Source organism: Mesoplodon densirostris, chromosome 12 (genome assembly GCF_025265405.1).
Source record: "Mesoplodon densirostris isolate mMesDen1 chromosome 12, mMesDen1 primary haplotype, whole genome shotgun sequence".
NCBI classification, from domain to species: Eukaryota; Metazoa; Chordata; class Mammalia; order Artiodactyla; family Ziphiidae; genus Mesoplodon; species Mesoplodon densirostris.
Window position 1 is genome coordinate 56,405,132 of NC_082672.1, and position 16,698 is coordinate 56,421,829.

Genomic DNA, 16,698 nt, shown 5'->3' on the forward strand with positions numbered 1-16,698 from the left:
ATTGAAGACACTGTCCTTTTCCCATTGTTCATTCTTAGCTACTTTAGAGGATACGACTCTCTTTTTAATCCTCACAATAATGTAAAATATAGTGTTACTTTCACCCCCATATTAAAGATGAAGAAACACAGGTAGAGATGTTAATTAACTTGCTTAAGATCTCAACAATGGTTAAGAAATAATGGAGCAAGGTTTAAGCCCAAGAAGTCTGGCACCAGAGTTTCACTCTTAATAACTATGATACCTCAATCCCCATTCCTTAGATCCATAATTTCTTTATGAAGTTTTCTTGCTTTTTTTATTAGGCAGACTTTTCTGCTGTCTTGTTTTCTTTTATGAACAAATACTCCTTTCTCTTCCTCATATTCATGAAAGTCACAAAACCATAGGGCTTTCAACATACTTTGTTGTAGTGTTTTCCAATGCAAGCTGTCACCTTCTCTCTATGATTAAATCCATCCCACCACTTCAGACTTGTACCTCAATACTTTCCTCTAAACATATGACAGTCTAGTGTTTGGAACATTCTGGACTACTTTGTGTTCCAAACAGTGGGCAAATGTGACTACCCACTACTCAAAACCTGTGTTCATAATATTCTTCCAATCTATCATGTGTTTCATTTCTCTTTTACCAAAACATAACTTACTACTTAGCACAAATGCCATTCCCTCTGAATATTTTTTTTTCTAAATAACTATGTCAGATTTAGTTGTTTCTTCTCCTATTCCAGCCTATCATCTTGCCTGTACCATTATGATTGTACTTGTTTTATTTTCCTTTTATCACAATTTGATTTTTAAATCTCTAAGTCCATAAGGAATCAAATATCTTTGGAGTGTTCACTTTTTAGCCATTGAACAAGTTTAACATAACTAATGACAAAATTGTACCCTCACTCAGGCATAAGGTTGATTTTTGCATCACTGCTTATAATGGCAAAATTTGTAAAGTGTCCAGTCATCAAAAGGGGAATGGTTAATTTGATTAGTCTATAGTCATACTCTAGAATAATATCAGTTTTTAAATATAATGAATTAAATTTATGCATAGTGAAAACAGAAAATCCTACAACACTTATTATTAAAAAGAAATAAAACTAATAAAAGACAAGCACTCTGATCTGATTTTCCTGGTTTTAAAGACAAGACTAAAACAAAGAAATAATGTTTGTGTATATATGGTATGCTAAGCAGAATAAAACCTCTGAAAGATGATCACACCTTAATTCCTAGAATTTGTGGCTATGCTATTACCTTGCATAGCAAAAGCGAATTAAGGTTGCAGATGCAATTAAGGTTGCTCATCAGCTGAGTCTGAGATGGAGAGAGTATGCTGGATTATCTAGGTGGGTCCAGTGTAATCATCTGACTCCTTAAAACCGTTAAAAGAAGAAACATCTTCATTTGGTTCTCTGAATACCAGACAGTAGTGTGAGAAAAACTAGATGCTCCAATGCCGGCTTTGAAGATGAAAGAAGGTGGCTACAACAGGGAATGCGGGCAGCTTCTAAAAAGTGGAAAAGGCAAGAAAAAGATTCTCCCCTAGAGCCTCCAGAAAGGTAAGAAGCCCTGCTGATATCTTGATTTTCTCTCAGTGGAACCCATGTCAGAATTCTGACACAGAGAACTGTAAAATGTTACATCTGTGTTCCTTAAACCACTAAGATTATGGTAATTTGTTATAGCAACAAAAGAAAACTAGTACGCCTGGAAATAGAACATTGCCTGGAAGTACATACCAAACTCTTAATTGTTCTCCATGGGAAAAGCGTTAGCAGAGGAAGCTGTCACTTATTATTTACATAATAGAGAGGAAGATAAATCAGAATAATAACAAAATATTAAAATGTGATATTAAAAGAGCAAATAAGGTCACTAAAACAATTTGGCTATTGTGCAATTAAAAATGGGGGAATGATGCAATGTTGTGTTAGTTCATACAAGATTTTTCCTTACAGCTTAGTATTTATTTTGTGCCACTGAAAGAGCTGCTGAATGCAGCAGTCCTTGGTGTTTTTCCTTTTGTCTGATAAGACCATCTAGTTTTGCTTGAGAGTGCTCGTTGCATGGTATTTTGTGCATTAGTTAATTCTTTCCCCATCTAATGACTTAGGATATGTGTATTTATTTTTCTTATGCTAGTGATTACCTTAAACATACTGAAGAAACCTATAATTTTGAATTCATCAACTTCCTTATCAGCTCTTTTTATCACATAAACCTTGAGAAAATTAAAATTAATCCCTTCCTCTCACACACGCACCCAAGCTGAATTCAGATTCTTGCTGGCAATTTCAGGATCTCAGGGAGGTCACAGCCTGGTCTTTTTGATCCTCACAACTATTCTGGCTGCTCCCCAAACACTGGGCACATTTTTGTTTGCACCTCATGCCATTTGAGTCCACAAACTCTCTCAGGCATTCACTTGTTTTTCTTTTCAATCTTTCAAATGAAAAAGACATATCCTAGCTCTTTTTTTTCCTGGAAAATTATTGTAAGATGGAAACAGAATTTCAAAACAAAACAAAATTTAAAAAAATAAATAAACCCACAAAACAAGCAGTATATTCCATATAACCATTATATACTGAATATTGACTCTTCTTCCATTTCTGGATTTTGATTGCCTCCATATAGTGCAAAGACTACAAAGGTAAGGGTCTTATTTCCTTATTCCTATTGACTCTCACCCACACACAAGTCAAAATACTGTTCCTGAAATTGAGTGTTTATCTGGAGGTTATTTTTTTGTTTTTTTTAAACGGAAGAAAGAAAATTAAGAGATCACAAGTTAAAAGTCTATAAAGCACCCTCACTGGAATGGGTTTCTTTAAACTCCTTGTTCAAAATGTCAACAACAAATTTAAGTGTTTATTGATCACACTGAAACATGCCGCATCCTTTGAATCTGCAGAACAAGATCTTTATTTCAGGAACATTTAATTCTAACATATACTGTTTAATTATAAAAAATCATGTTGACTTTTTGTCTAGTACTATATATATTCTTTTTAGTTTATTAATTTTTCTTAATGCACTTCTCCTAAGACTGCAAGTCATCTAAAAAGGATATTGGTGTCTTCTTTCCACTATTACCCTTCTCCTTTTAATGTTTCCTTTAGAAATGATTTATGAGACTTATAGTCTTAATATAGTAGAATATAAATATCTTTATCCTTTTCATGTCCTTTTATAATCTCCTCTTGAATGCGGGTAAGAGTTGTGACTTGCTTCTAACCAAGAGAATATGGTCAAGGTGATAGGATGCCAGTCTTATGATTATATTGTATAAGACTGGTTAGACTCTGGCATCATGCAATTTTCTAATATTGCAAATATGATGGGGAAAACTGGCATCTCATTGTTGCCTTAAATATTATTTCTCCTATTCCTAATGATTTGAGAATTTCTTCATATACTATCATTCAGATTTCCACTTGTGAGTGTTACTTATCCATACAGTATTCTTTATCTGTATTTCTGTTGTGTTTCTGAGTGATTTACATGAGTTTCTTGATTCATCTTTATCTTAGTTTTTGTTGTATATACTAAAAATAGCATTTTACAAGTTGTTAATGGTCTGTTGACTTTATGTAGGTACCCTATATAGAAATCCATAATTTTGATGAAATCAAATGAATATGTGTTTGCTTATTAATTTATTCTTTTATTTATTTAAACTTATGCTAGGGCCCTAGTTGAAATTTTTCACACTACTAGGCCAAATATATTTTAAATAATTACATAGTAATTACTAATTACTAAATATGTTTAACTTTCACATTTAGATCTTTAATACATCTGAATTACACATCTACATATATTATAAAATTTTATATTGAAATCCAATTTTATTTTCTCTATATAAGAGGTTTCTCTAACACCAGCTACAAAATCTTACTTTGCTTACCTATTTAAAATCAAATATTCAAAAACACATTTCTTGGTCTCTGAGTTATCAATTCTATTTCATTGGTCATTTTTTTTTCATTCCTTGTTTGCTTCTATTACTATGGCTTCATCATACCTTTTTAAAACTGGTAGCACATAACACTTCCCTCATTTTTTTTCTTTTTTTTTTTTCTTTTTTTTCTTTCTGAAAAAAAGTGACAGCCTTTAATAGATCTTTATTATTCCAGTGAAATTTGAAAATAATCTTGTTAGTTCTGGTTATCTTAGTAAAGATTTATTTTTAAAAACAGATTCAAGTTTGGTCATAACCATGTATACCTTTCCATGTTTTATGTTTTTCTCATATCAGTATTAATATGTGATTGTATGATTAGATATGAGATGGTATTTTATTATAGAATTTATTTGACTTTATGAATTATAATTTACTAGCAACAATTTTGGTACTATTTTAAGCAAATATCTTGTGGCTACTTTTCTCTATGTAATCTTAGCCATCAATTTATTCACTTATTGCTTCCCAGATTTCACATGCACACATAAAAATATTGTGAAAATACTGACAGAGACTGGTTTAGGGCTTACTTGCAGGAGCTTTAAGTGTTTTAATGATTCTATAATGGTTTGGATATTAAGTGTTTAAATTAAATTTATTATAACCTATAGATTAAAATCCATACCCTTGCATGGTTTTGGCCTAGGTATTTTTATCAGGTTGCTCAATGTTGTCAGTAATGAGCATTCTATGATTGCTGATATACATTGTTTTATTGCTAAGCTTCATTTCTAGACAGTATCCATATAAGGAAGTTATTGAAGTGCACAGAAAACGGCAGACAGCCACCTAGTTCCTAAGCATACCTTCCAGTCTTTAAAGAGGTCTGCTCTAGTTCTTCCGTGGCTAGTCTGCCCCTCAGCCTTTAAACTGGACCTGTTAGTAAGGTACATCAGAGCTTCTTCCACCTATTTCCTATAGCTTTTACTGCATCATAAAATACACACTGTATATTGTTCTGTACTAAATTCTTGGAGCCCCTGTGAATTGTAGAAGTGCCATTGTTATTTATCAGTTATTGTTCAGTTTGTGATGTGAAATTGTGGCTTTCTCCTGTCTTCAAAGCATATGAAATACTCTACTTTAATGAGCTGTGCCCTTACACTTCCATCTTTCTTGGAGGTCAACAATCAAATACTTATTTTGGCATTGCTGTGGATGGTTTCTTCCTCTAGAAGTATCTGCAGAAAAAGCCTTGTTTACCTTACCACACAGTAGAAACTGCCTGTGCATTGCTTTGCAGCTCTATGACTCTCTTTAATAAAAGTGCTCTTTGTCTTCTGTGATCTCTAATGAAATCCATTTTTTTTCCTAAATATGAATAAAGTTATTTTAAGTGACTCTTGTAGAAAGAGTCAGTTTCTCACTGGGATCTGGACTGAAACCCACTCCTCCAATTTTATACAACCATTAAATATCTATATAATTATACTTCTGCTCAAAGAAGATAATGCAGGATTCTTGTCTAAATGAAGTGGAATTCTCTTTAATACTGCATGGATGTCTTGTATAGTAATTACATGTATTGTTTATGACAATTACAACATGACTATACAGAAAGAGACATTTCTAATAAATATGAAAAGCTTAGAGTAGCATGACAGTGTTTATAAGACAAATGTATACATGTTTACTGTTAGTAAAAGACTGTGTAATGACTTTTTTATTTACTACATCAGTATAATTTCAGGAAACCATAAGTAAATAAATAAATAAATAAAGTCAATGTTAATATAAACATTAAAATAGAGTGCATGTTAGAGCATAACACTAGTAGATTGCACTAGTTGTGTATTTATCTGCTATGTTCAATTATAAATCTTTTATAGAAGTTTGCTCATTTAACTCTTAGTAGGTACCGTTGATACCTGCATTTTACAAATGAAGTAGCTGAGGCATTGAGAAGGAAATAGCTTGCCTGACACCATCCATCTAGTAAGTGGTGGGAGTAATATTGGGATGCAGAGGATTTAACTCCAGTGCTCACATTTTTAATCGTCACATAACAGGTTCAGTCACCACAAGGTGATTACCTTCAGGGTGTTTGGAATTTGGAGGCAAACTAAAATATGATTCTTTTACACAAAGTGTTAAATGATTTACGTTTCCATAGATGTGGAAGATAAGCTTGTGTCACAACAAAAATGCAGGTCACAGCACTATCATTCCTTTGTCCCTGCTTATTTCTTGCTTTTCAGTGTTTCAACATTCAATGTCTCACATGATAGATACTTCCATTCTATCATGTGTATTCCAATTATCCTGTAGCTGGTCAGTGAAATAAAACTAATTTGAGAATACTCCACCTAATTCGCCATTTTTGTCCTGATGCATATACAGCAAGTGATGTTGCCATTTATTCTAAACTATAAATTTGGAAACCTGAGATTATCTCCCAAGCGTTTATATATATTTAATATATATGTAAAAGAACTCTCAGTAAACCATGTGATGTTGAGCTTATTTATCTCCCTGATGGACAAAGGGCTGCTCTAGTTATGAGAATCCCTAGGATGTTTGACTTGCCCCACTCCACTCACAGCCCCACACCAGTAATTCTTCTGCTCGCTAGAAATCTCTCCTAAATATTTTCAAGAGTTCTTAAAAGTATTCACAGGCATCAAAGGTATAAGAAGGCTGCTTCAGCTAGACATATTGTTATCTATCTAACTGTTAGGAAATAAAGGAAAGTAAACAACAAGGCTGCATTTTAGCCATAGAATCTCTCCTTGTCTTGCAGCTAAGCCATACTGTAGCACATTGTTATTTGAACAAGGAGGAGAGACAGGAGATCTATCTCTGTTTCTAAATTAAATTAGCAATATTGGATAATATTTTTAAAGCATATTTTCCTATTGATTCGTTTAGAAAATTCTGATTCAACAGGACAAGGATAGATCCATGGACCGTACACGCTTCCAAGATATATTTTACCTGCTGCTCTGTATTCAAATCACTGAATCCATTATCCTCTTTTGTAGACAGAGGATCAGCTGACTTTTAATCTCAAATTTATTTCCCAGGCTAAGGAAGCCAATCAAATATCTCTTTGTTAAATAGCTGTAGTCAAATGATTATGTTCTTATACTGTGAAATGGGTTATTTTCTTCTTTATTATCTCTGTTTATTGATGCCAGGAAATCCCTTTGGCTAGGCATCTTCATTTATTCAATTTACCTTCAGTTTACTATACTCAGAATTACCTGTGTCTTAAAAACGCTAATTTTCTAGAACACTGGGCTTGAAAAATAAGGCTATACTAAATAAATCTATGATTCTGTGAGTTGGAGAATGGAATTAGTTAAATTTGCCAAGAACATTATTTTTTAATTTATGTACTAGTGGTCAGAAAAAATACTTTCTCTATAAAATGACAAGATTACAACTTTAGTTTTACTGTTCAGACCTTTCCAGTTGTGTCAGGGTAATTTTGGCTAATGAGCCTAGTATGGGAAAGGCAATCTTTGACTTCCTACTGAGCTACATTTTGCAAACTTTTTAAAGAAAAAAAAAAAGGATAAATTATGAACGTTTTTTTTCCCCAGCTCATAGTAGAGGGTCAAGCACATAGCAAGTACCTGCCTTAAAAAGACTGAATGACCGACTAGCTAAATCAATGCATGAGGTGATTTTCCAGTCACTACAAGGAGGTTATCTGTTGTGAAAAGGAAATTGCGCTCTGAAAAAAGTAAAGCTTCTAGGATAAAGCTCTCAGACATGGAATGACTGGTTTTTAAAGAAAAATAATGGCTCATTTACATGAAATACTTATTTATTTCCTAGAAGAGATTGTGTGATTTGCAACCATGTCACATCTACCTTTTAGATGCTTATTTGAGTAATTTGTGCCGACTAGGTTTGTTATCGAGTGGTACTTGTGAATCAAAGGTTACTGGTTGCCCAAAATGATAAAAAGCATTATCACATAACTGAATGCTATATCAGAATTTAATATTCACAATTGCAATCAATCTATTCTGAAAAGTCTAAGATAATTGTAAATGGGCAGTAATAGTTCTTAAGAAAACACAATCAAAAGTTTATTCCTATGTTATTGCTGGAGGTTCAGTAATAAAAGTTTTTTTTCATATTCTTAAGAAGTCCTTTGATCATAATTAACCTCTGACACTGCCTTCTTGCCCCCTTCAGTACGGTATCAAAGATACTTTGCCATATGGCCCCAATCTACACATCAATTATTATCTTCCAGTGCTCATCCCTCTTCTCAATCTCACCTCTCAGTATATACAAACATATAATATATCCTGGCATGTGAAAACCCTCACCACCTCCTGAATATACCTGTTGTTTTTATGCCTTTGTTTAGCATATTCTCCTTTTAAAAGCTGTGACCATCCACCTCTACTTGTTAAAAGACAATTCACCTTCACAAAGCATCTCAAACACCACTGGTAGCCTTAATAAATCTGATGTTTTATTGAATCCAATTTTCTTCTTTATTTGATAACATGTTTTAAAATGGAACTCTTATGTAACTACTCATATTTTATTCACAGTATATGATTCAAATGCCTTTACATTAAACAACTCTTCATACCTCAATGGCATAAAATCTTCATATTTAATCCCCCAGCATTTAAAGTACTTGTATAATGTAGGTTTTAAATATAAAACCGTGAATGAGTTTGAGAATCAAATAAAGTTAAATAGGGACTGATTTTCTAAAAGAAAGAAAATAGGAATATGTTATAAAATATAAAAATGTCAATTAATATTCTATGGTTACTTAATCTCTTCAAATACAGGGCTATTTTAAACTGAGCAAAAATACCAAGACAGCAATCATGAAAAATGTGTTCCAGTCTTTGGTCTACCAATAAGTAGTTATTTTCTCCAGGTCATTTACCTCAATATTCAAGTAAGAGATTACACTTGATGTCTCCGTTGTTCCTTGCATCACTCATATTTGTGTGTCTGATTTGGGCTCTCTTTAAGACAAGTGAGAGGTTCATTCAGCTTTCCTAGGTATTCCACCTTGAATAATATTTCATTTATTATTCCTACATAGTGGATTACCCCAAAACTTAGACACTTTACACAATTTTTATTTTACCCATGATTTTATGGGTCAAAGATTCAGAAAGTGCTGGATTAGGCAATTCTCACTTGGGTCTCATGAGACTAAGTCAGATGCTGCTTGGAGCTATAGTCACTTGAAGGCTCAGCTTGGTTGGCCATCCAATATGATCCCTCAAATGCCCATCTGTCAGTTGGGAGTTCAGCAGGTCTGTTAACCCAAGTACTTAAGTATGATCTCTCTAGCATGAGAGTCTCAGAGTAGTAGAATTTCTGATATGTCAACTGAATATCTCCAAAGCAAGGAGACTAGCTTGTCTAGCTTGTCTAGCTAGCAAGACTAGCTTGTCCAGCTAGTCCCTCCAAAGCAAGGACAAGCTGCCCTTTTAAATTGAGGAAATGAGAGTCAAAGGCATTTTTTAACTTGCTCAGGGTAAAAGTAAAACCCTAATAATCTAGCCCCAAAGCCCATCTTCCTAACCAGAATATTTTGCTATCTTTATATAATAGAAACAGCACAGGAATCAGTTTCTGCAAATCAGTAAGATAACCTCTAGATTTTCTTTCAAAATAGAATTATGACTGTGATAGTAATTGACAATCATTTAAAATCCATTAATTCAGTTATTCAGCTTTACAACTGTATGTCCATTTCAAATCGACTTATTTAACTACAGAAACTTGGGAGCAGCAAGCATTATTCATAATCTTTTTTTTTTTTTTTTTTTTTTTTTTTTTTGTGGTACGCGGGCCTCTCACTGTTGCGGCCTCTCCCGTTGCGGAGCACAGACTCCGACGCGCAGTCTCAGCGGCCATGGCTCACAGGCCCAGCCGCTCCGCGGCACGTGGGATCCCCCCAGACCGGGGCACGAACCCGCATCCCCCGCATCGGCAGGCGGACTCCCAACCACTGCGCCACCAGGGAAGCCCTATTCATAATCTTTTTATTGGCCTATTGGATGGCAGATATTCTGCTTATCTCTCTTTAATTTTGTGCACAAATGTTATCTGTTCAATATTGTCAAGGAAAGGTCTTCTTAGATTAGATAAATATAAAATATCTAATTAACTTTCAGCTTTCTTAAGATCCATATATCTAACTATCCACTGGATATCTTCCTATAGGCTGCAGAGACCTCTCACTCAGTGTATCTTCCACTTGATCATCTGTTCACAATCTTTAATAAAAACACCAGTTCTTCAGTTGATAACACCAAGAGTCATCTTTTACCTCTCTCTTACCTATCTCTACCTATCAAAAAAACTATCATGGAATTTTAATGAATCTAAAGTTTTTATATATCTTAAATATAATCTAGCCCCTCTTCTTGTTAAAGCATACCTTGGTGAATGCCTTTATCATATTTGTAAGAGTTACTGAAACAAACTGTATTCTATTCTTGCCCCATTTTAATCTGTTCACGTTACAGAGTGATCATTCAAAACAGAAAATTAGATCATCTCACTTCCCAGATTAGAAATACTTATTGTCTCTTCCAAGTTTTCAAATTAAAGTTTCTTAGAAATCTGTAAAAATTTTAGTTGACTGCTTAAAAACTTCATGTCTCAGCTGCACAGATTATACCCACTTCCAAATACATGTTGTTTTTATAAAAAATACTAGAAGTTCATACTGTGTTCTTTTTGAACGCTTCAGCAATGATCTGATAGGCCCTAAGTTAAACTGATCTTACTCTCCAGTCCATGGCATCATATCATCACCTGTGTTTATAAGACCCTTTTATTTTGTTTTATCTTAAAAACTATTTTTTTCAATTTCATTCTCTTTATCCTCCATGCTTAATTTCTTCCCCTCTCAACACATTAGATAACCAGTTTTAGTGTATTTAATGTATGTGTGTCTAATCACTGCTACCAGATTTTATTTAAACATACGCATATTCTTGGAAAATACAAAACTGTATTTTGTTATATATGCCTATTTATTCCCTCAATATTTTACTTCTGAATTCTTTTCAGTTTACTACTTCTTAACATTATACTATTATGTTAAATGTATTTAATTTCAAATTATATTACATTACAGAAAAGACTGGAGTGATAACAATAAGGTATCTGTTGATAGACCTATGTGATAAATTACTTGGGTTATAAATTAAATGTGCTGTAGAGTGGAATAGCTTGTCTAGAGGTTATATGCATACCAAATTTCAATACTTCCAAACTGCTTTCCAGGATAGCTCGAACAGTTTATAAACCTTGTACAGTGTATGAAAGTTGTTTTTTTCCAAAATCCTAGCAAGTGCTAATTCTTACAATCTGATGGATGTAAAGTGGTATAATTTGAATTTTTATTTCTCTGATTTCTAGCCAGGTTGAGGGTCTGGGTCTCTTCATATATTGAATGGCACTTTGGTTTCCTGTTTTGTATACTACCTCTTCAAATCATATGCTTGATTTATTTATTTTTTTCTGTTGAATATACTGCCATTCTCTTGCTGATTTTTGTTAAATAGGAATTTAAAATTCAGTATTAGATGGATATTTGCAATTTCTAGTCAGATCAAAATTATATTTGCTCTTTTGGTTTAAAAATGCTAATGTTGGGGCTTCCCTGGTGGCGCAGTGGTTGAGAGTCCGCCTGCCGATGCAGGGGACGCGGGTTCGTGCCCCTGTCCGGGAGGATCCCACATGCCGCGGAGTGGCTGGGCCCGTGAGCCATGGCCGCTGGGCCTGCGCGTCCAGAGCCTGTGCTCCGCAACGGGAGAGGCCACAACAGTGAGAGGCCCGCGTAATGCAAAAAAAAAAAAAAAAAAAAAAAAAAATGCTAATGTTATCTACTAAGCTTAAAATGCATCAATACAGTCAACAAGTTCAATATTTTCCTGAAGTCTTGAGTAATTTTATTTGTTGGACTTTGTATCTCTGCAAATGTTTAACACACTCTACTCAAGTCAGATAATTACTTTAGGCCTTAGTGTTGGCACAACTTCCCTTGTAGGCCTCTTCTGTTCTAACTCATTCTTTTGGCTTATATCTAACCCTATTTGGAGCACATCACTGACCCATTATTCCTCAGGCCATTCTTTGGATTGTGGAAGATGTGAAAGTACATAACTGTCTCTTTTGGGGTTCCAGATAGGGACTATACTCATTCTAAATCTTTCTGTAAGGGAAATTCTAATATTCAGAATCTGGATTCCAGATGCCTGACATCATGTTTTATACTTTCTTGGGAACCTCTGGTATACTTTTACTTATGAATTAATACTCAGTATGTCTCAATGGATGTCCCTTTTATCACCTACAGTAAAAAATCTTGCCTGAGATAAAAGAATTATGTTTCATTTCTTCTGCCCCAGCTTCTTCTTGCCCTCTTTGTATTCGAATAACCTCCACTAAATGGAGTTCAGATGCATATATCCGTGTTCAGCTCTGAGTCAGTATCAATTGATTCTTTTTCTCCTCATTTTAAGTCATCTTTCCCTGCTCTTTTGCAAGCCTGGTGATGTTTTAAATTAGATTCCAGATGTTGTAGATTAACAATAGGAAAACACTCTAGCTGTTGTTTTAATTCAGAAAATTTCTAATTGAATAAAGTTGCACATGTGATCTGATAATTCTGAGAATATGATGTTATGATTCAGAATATTGTCACCTTTGTTCTGCTTTTACAAACAATTTAGTAAGTTCAATAAGCAGGACTTGTTTGCTTTCCCTAGAAGTAGAGCAATTAAGATGCTTCCTCTTCCTGAGAGTATGAATATGCTGCATTGCAAAGGTAGTCCACTTCAGAGGTAGAAAGAAATAGTGACACAGGTTTCACCTGTTATAAAATGAAATTCTCTACTGGACAAAATAAAGCTAGAAAGCAGTGTAATGCAATGCAATGCAATGCGGCCAGATTAAGCAATATATATACTTTTTTTTTTTTTTCCCTCAGCACTTAAAGAAGAAGAGTGCATTAAAAAATTCAAAGCAGTGATACTGGAAAAAAATATTTTAAATACATTTGAGATTTAATCATTAGTTTGATAAAACACCATTAGCTTATTTAATAAAATATTTCAAAGTCTTTGCATAATATTTTGTTAAATATTTATTTTTATAAGACTAAAGTAAGCTCAAATTACTATCATTTTTTTCCTATAGATCATTTGAGAGAAACGGTCTATTTTTTAGCATCATGTTCATCCTTTTCTCAGTTTTCTAATTGGGGAAACATAAATATCTTCACTGAAAAAAAAAATGTTGCCTTCAAATCTTCATTTGGATAGGCATAATATAATTAAAGTTTAGGAAGGAGAGCTCTTAATTTTACAATTCTGCTATTTCAAAAATATCAATGCAAATATTAATGCACATGAAAATGGAACATTTTCATAAAACCTAAATTTATTTATTATGTCCTTATAAATTCAGATGCGATTTCCTATCAGCATAATTATCTTAAGAAGATAAGTATAAGTACAGAATCATTTCTCTACAACTTCCTATTTTCTAATTTACTAAGTGGCATGCCAAGGGATGCAAAATTAATTCTATGATGATTCACCAATCAATGGTAGGATAATAAGTCCATCAAACATTGCCTAAACTATAACAGTATCCTAGATACATGTTATACCTCTGTATAAAAGAAGTAAATCATTTTTATTGCTCTGAAAGAAATTTTGACTTATTTAACAAAAAACATGATAGGAAAAAACAGTATTAGGCAACAACCTATTATTGTTAACAAGGGCGTACATACAAGATCTATAGGGGATCAGAGCAAAGAAAAACGAAACTACAGGAGGAAGTAGAGTTGGATGCCAACCAAATGAAGAAAGAATTTTAGCTAGATGGAGGGAATTAAAGTTCTGTGCCACAGTAAGAAAATAAAATCACTACTAACTTAAACAAATAATATACTGTCCAAACCAAGATTCACTGGAAAGTGAAAGCGGGTGCTAAGAAGTTATAATAATATATTATTTAAAAATTTTTATTGTCCCCCAAACTGATTTTATTATGATGTTGAACTTATTTAAAAACTTATAGTATATTTAAAATCATTTTCAAAAATAAACTTCCTTTCAGAATATAAGAATGAGTCATAGAAGAAAAAGATAAGTAAAAGGTTAGAAACATTCACCGTGAAACATGAATAACTGGTAAGTTTAAAAAGATTGAATATCGAATTCCCTGGTCCAGTGGTTAGGCTTTCACTGCTGAGGGCCAGAGTTCAATCTCTGGTCAGGGAACTAAGATCCCACAAGCCGCGTGGGGCAGCCAAAAGAAAAAAAAAAAAAGATTGAATGTCAACAGTATTTTATGGGAAAATCAAATTCTTTAGAGGAACCTTGCAATATTCTTTATTTTGATTACATAAACATTAAAAATTAACACAAGCAGTAGTAATTACTGTTGGTTTATGTTTACATACTTAATTAGGTTTGTGTGTCCTCAAAGCTTTATGACTTATATACTTCAGAGGATGGTATTATTTATTTACTACAGAATTATATTTTCATATAATAACTGGGGATATTATTCAAAATTGCATCTTATGGTTATAACTTTGACACCACTGACACAATTATAGATTTTTTTTCTGAGGGCTGCAATAGGTTTTTTTAAATACATTTTTGGTGTACAGTTCTATGAATTTTAACACATGTATAGATACACGCAACCATACAGCAATCTGGGTACAGAACAGATCCATTATCCCAAAACACTACCTTGTGATATTCTTTTTTAAGTTACACCATCCTCCTAACTACTACCATCCTGCTACACTCTGAAGCAGCGACGGCACAGCAAGAAGAATGGAAAATGTTTATAGGAGGCCTTAGTTGGGATACTACATAGAAAGATCTAAAGGACTACTTCTCCAAATTTGGTGAAGTCCTAGACTGCACTCTGAAGTTAGATCTTATCACACAGCGATCAAGGGGTTTTGGCTTTGTGCTATTTAAAGAGTCGGAGAGTGTAGATAAGGTCATGGATCAGAAAGAACAGAAACTGAATGGGAAGGTGATTGATCCTAAGAGGGCCAAAGCCATGAAAACAAAAGAGCCTGTTAAAAAATTTTTGTTACAGCTTACCCTTCCCCCTCCCCATATCCTCAAGTCCATTCTCTAGTAGGTCTGTGTCTTTATTCCTGTCTTACCCCTAGGTTCTTCGTGACATTTTTTTTTTCTTAGATTCCATATATATGTGTTAGCATACGGTATTTGTCTTTCTCTTTCTGACTTACTTCACTCTGTATGACAGACTCTAGGTCCATCCACCTCACTACAAATAAGTGGCATGGACATATATACACTACCAAACGTAAAATAGATAGCTAGTGGGAAGATCAGCTCGGTGTTTGTGACCACCTAGAGGGGTGGGATAGGGAGGGTGGGAGGGAGGGAGATGCAAGAGGGAAGAGATATGGGAACATATGTATATGTATAACTGATTCACTTTGTTATAAAGCAGAAACTAACACCCCATGTAAAGCAATTATACTCCAATAAAGATGTAAAAAAAAAATTTGTTGGTAGCCTTTCTCCAGATACACCTGAAGAGAAAATAAGGGAGTATTTTGGTGGTTTTGGTGAGGTTGAATCCATAGAGCTCCCCATGGACAACAAGACCAATAAGAGGCGTGGATTCTGCTTTATTACCTTTAAGGAAGACGAACCAGTGAAGAAGATAATGGAAAAGAAATACCACAGTGTTGGTCTTAGTAAATGTGGAATAAAAGTAGCTATGTCAAAGGAACAGTATCAGCAACAGCAACAGTGGGGATCTAGAGGATTTGCGGGAAGAGCTCATGGAAGAGATGGTGACCAGCAGAGTGGTTATGGGAAAGCATCCAGGCGAGATGGTCATCAAAATAGCTACAAACCATACTAAATTATTCCATCTGCAACTTATCCCCAACAGGTGGTGAAGCAGTATTTTCCAAATTGAAGATTCATTTGAAGGTGGCTCCTGCCACCTGCTAATAGCAGTTCAAACTAAATTTTTTGTGTCAAGTCCCCGAATGGAAGTATGACGTTGGGTCCCTCTGAAGTTTAATTCTGAGTTCTCATTAAAAGAAATTTGCTTTCATTGTTTTATTTCTTAATTGCTCTGCTTCAGAATCAATTTGTGTTTTATGCCTCCCCCCACCCCAGTCTCATGTTAAAAGCCCAGTGTGACAGTGTCACGTTGTAGTAGTGTCTTACTGGTTTTTTAATAAATCATTTTGTATTAAAAAAAAAAGAGTAGGTAGGTAGGTAACTCCTATCATCCTGCTACCTACTCTCTCTTTGTCATTACAGCTGTATCTTCTTGTAAATGTCATACAAATGGAATCAAACAGTATATGAACTTTTGAGATTGGCTTATCTCACTTGCATAATGCTTCTGTGATTCATCCATGGTGAAGAATGTTAAGGTTGTTTCTAGTTTTTTTAAATTATGACTTATGTGAATAGTCATGTACAGGTTTTTGCTTGAAGATAAGTTTTTCTTTCTTTAGGTTAATACACAGTAGTGTGATTACTGGGTCATATAGGTAACTATGTGTTTATCTTTATTAGAAACTGCCATACTCTTTTCAGAGTAGCTGTATCATTTTCCATAACCAAGGGCAATACATGAGAGTTCCAGTTGTTCTACATCTTTGTTATCACTTGGGATTATCAATAATTTTTATCTTAGCCATCCTGAAAGGTGTTATAGTGGCTCTGATTATGGTTTTCATTTGCA

The 16,698-nt window shown here is 34.0% G+C and overlaps 1 pseudogene; it reads left to right on the top strand.

Annotated features, from left to right (window-relative positions):
• Nucleotides 1–1,496: 1,496 nt before the first annotated feature.
• Nucleotides 1,497–16,010, top strand: LOC132499853 (heterogeneous nuclear ribonucleoprotein D0-like; annotated as a pseudogene).
• Nucleotides 16,011–16,698: the final 688 nt, after the last annotated feature.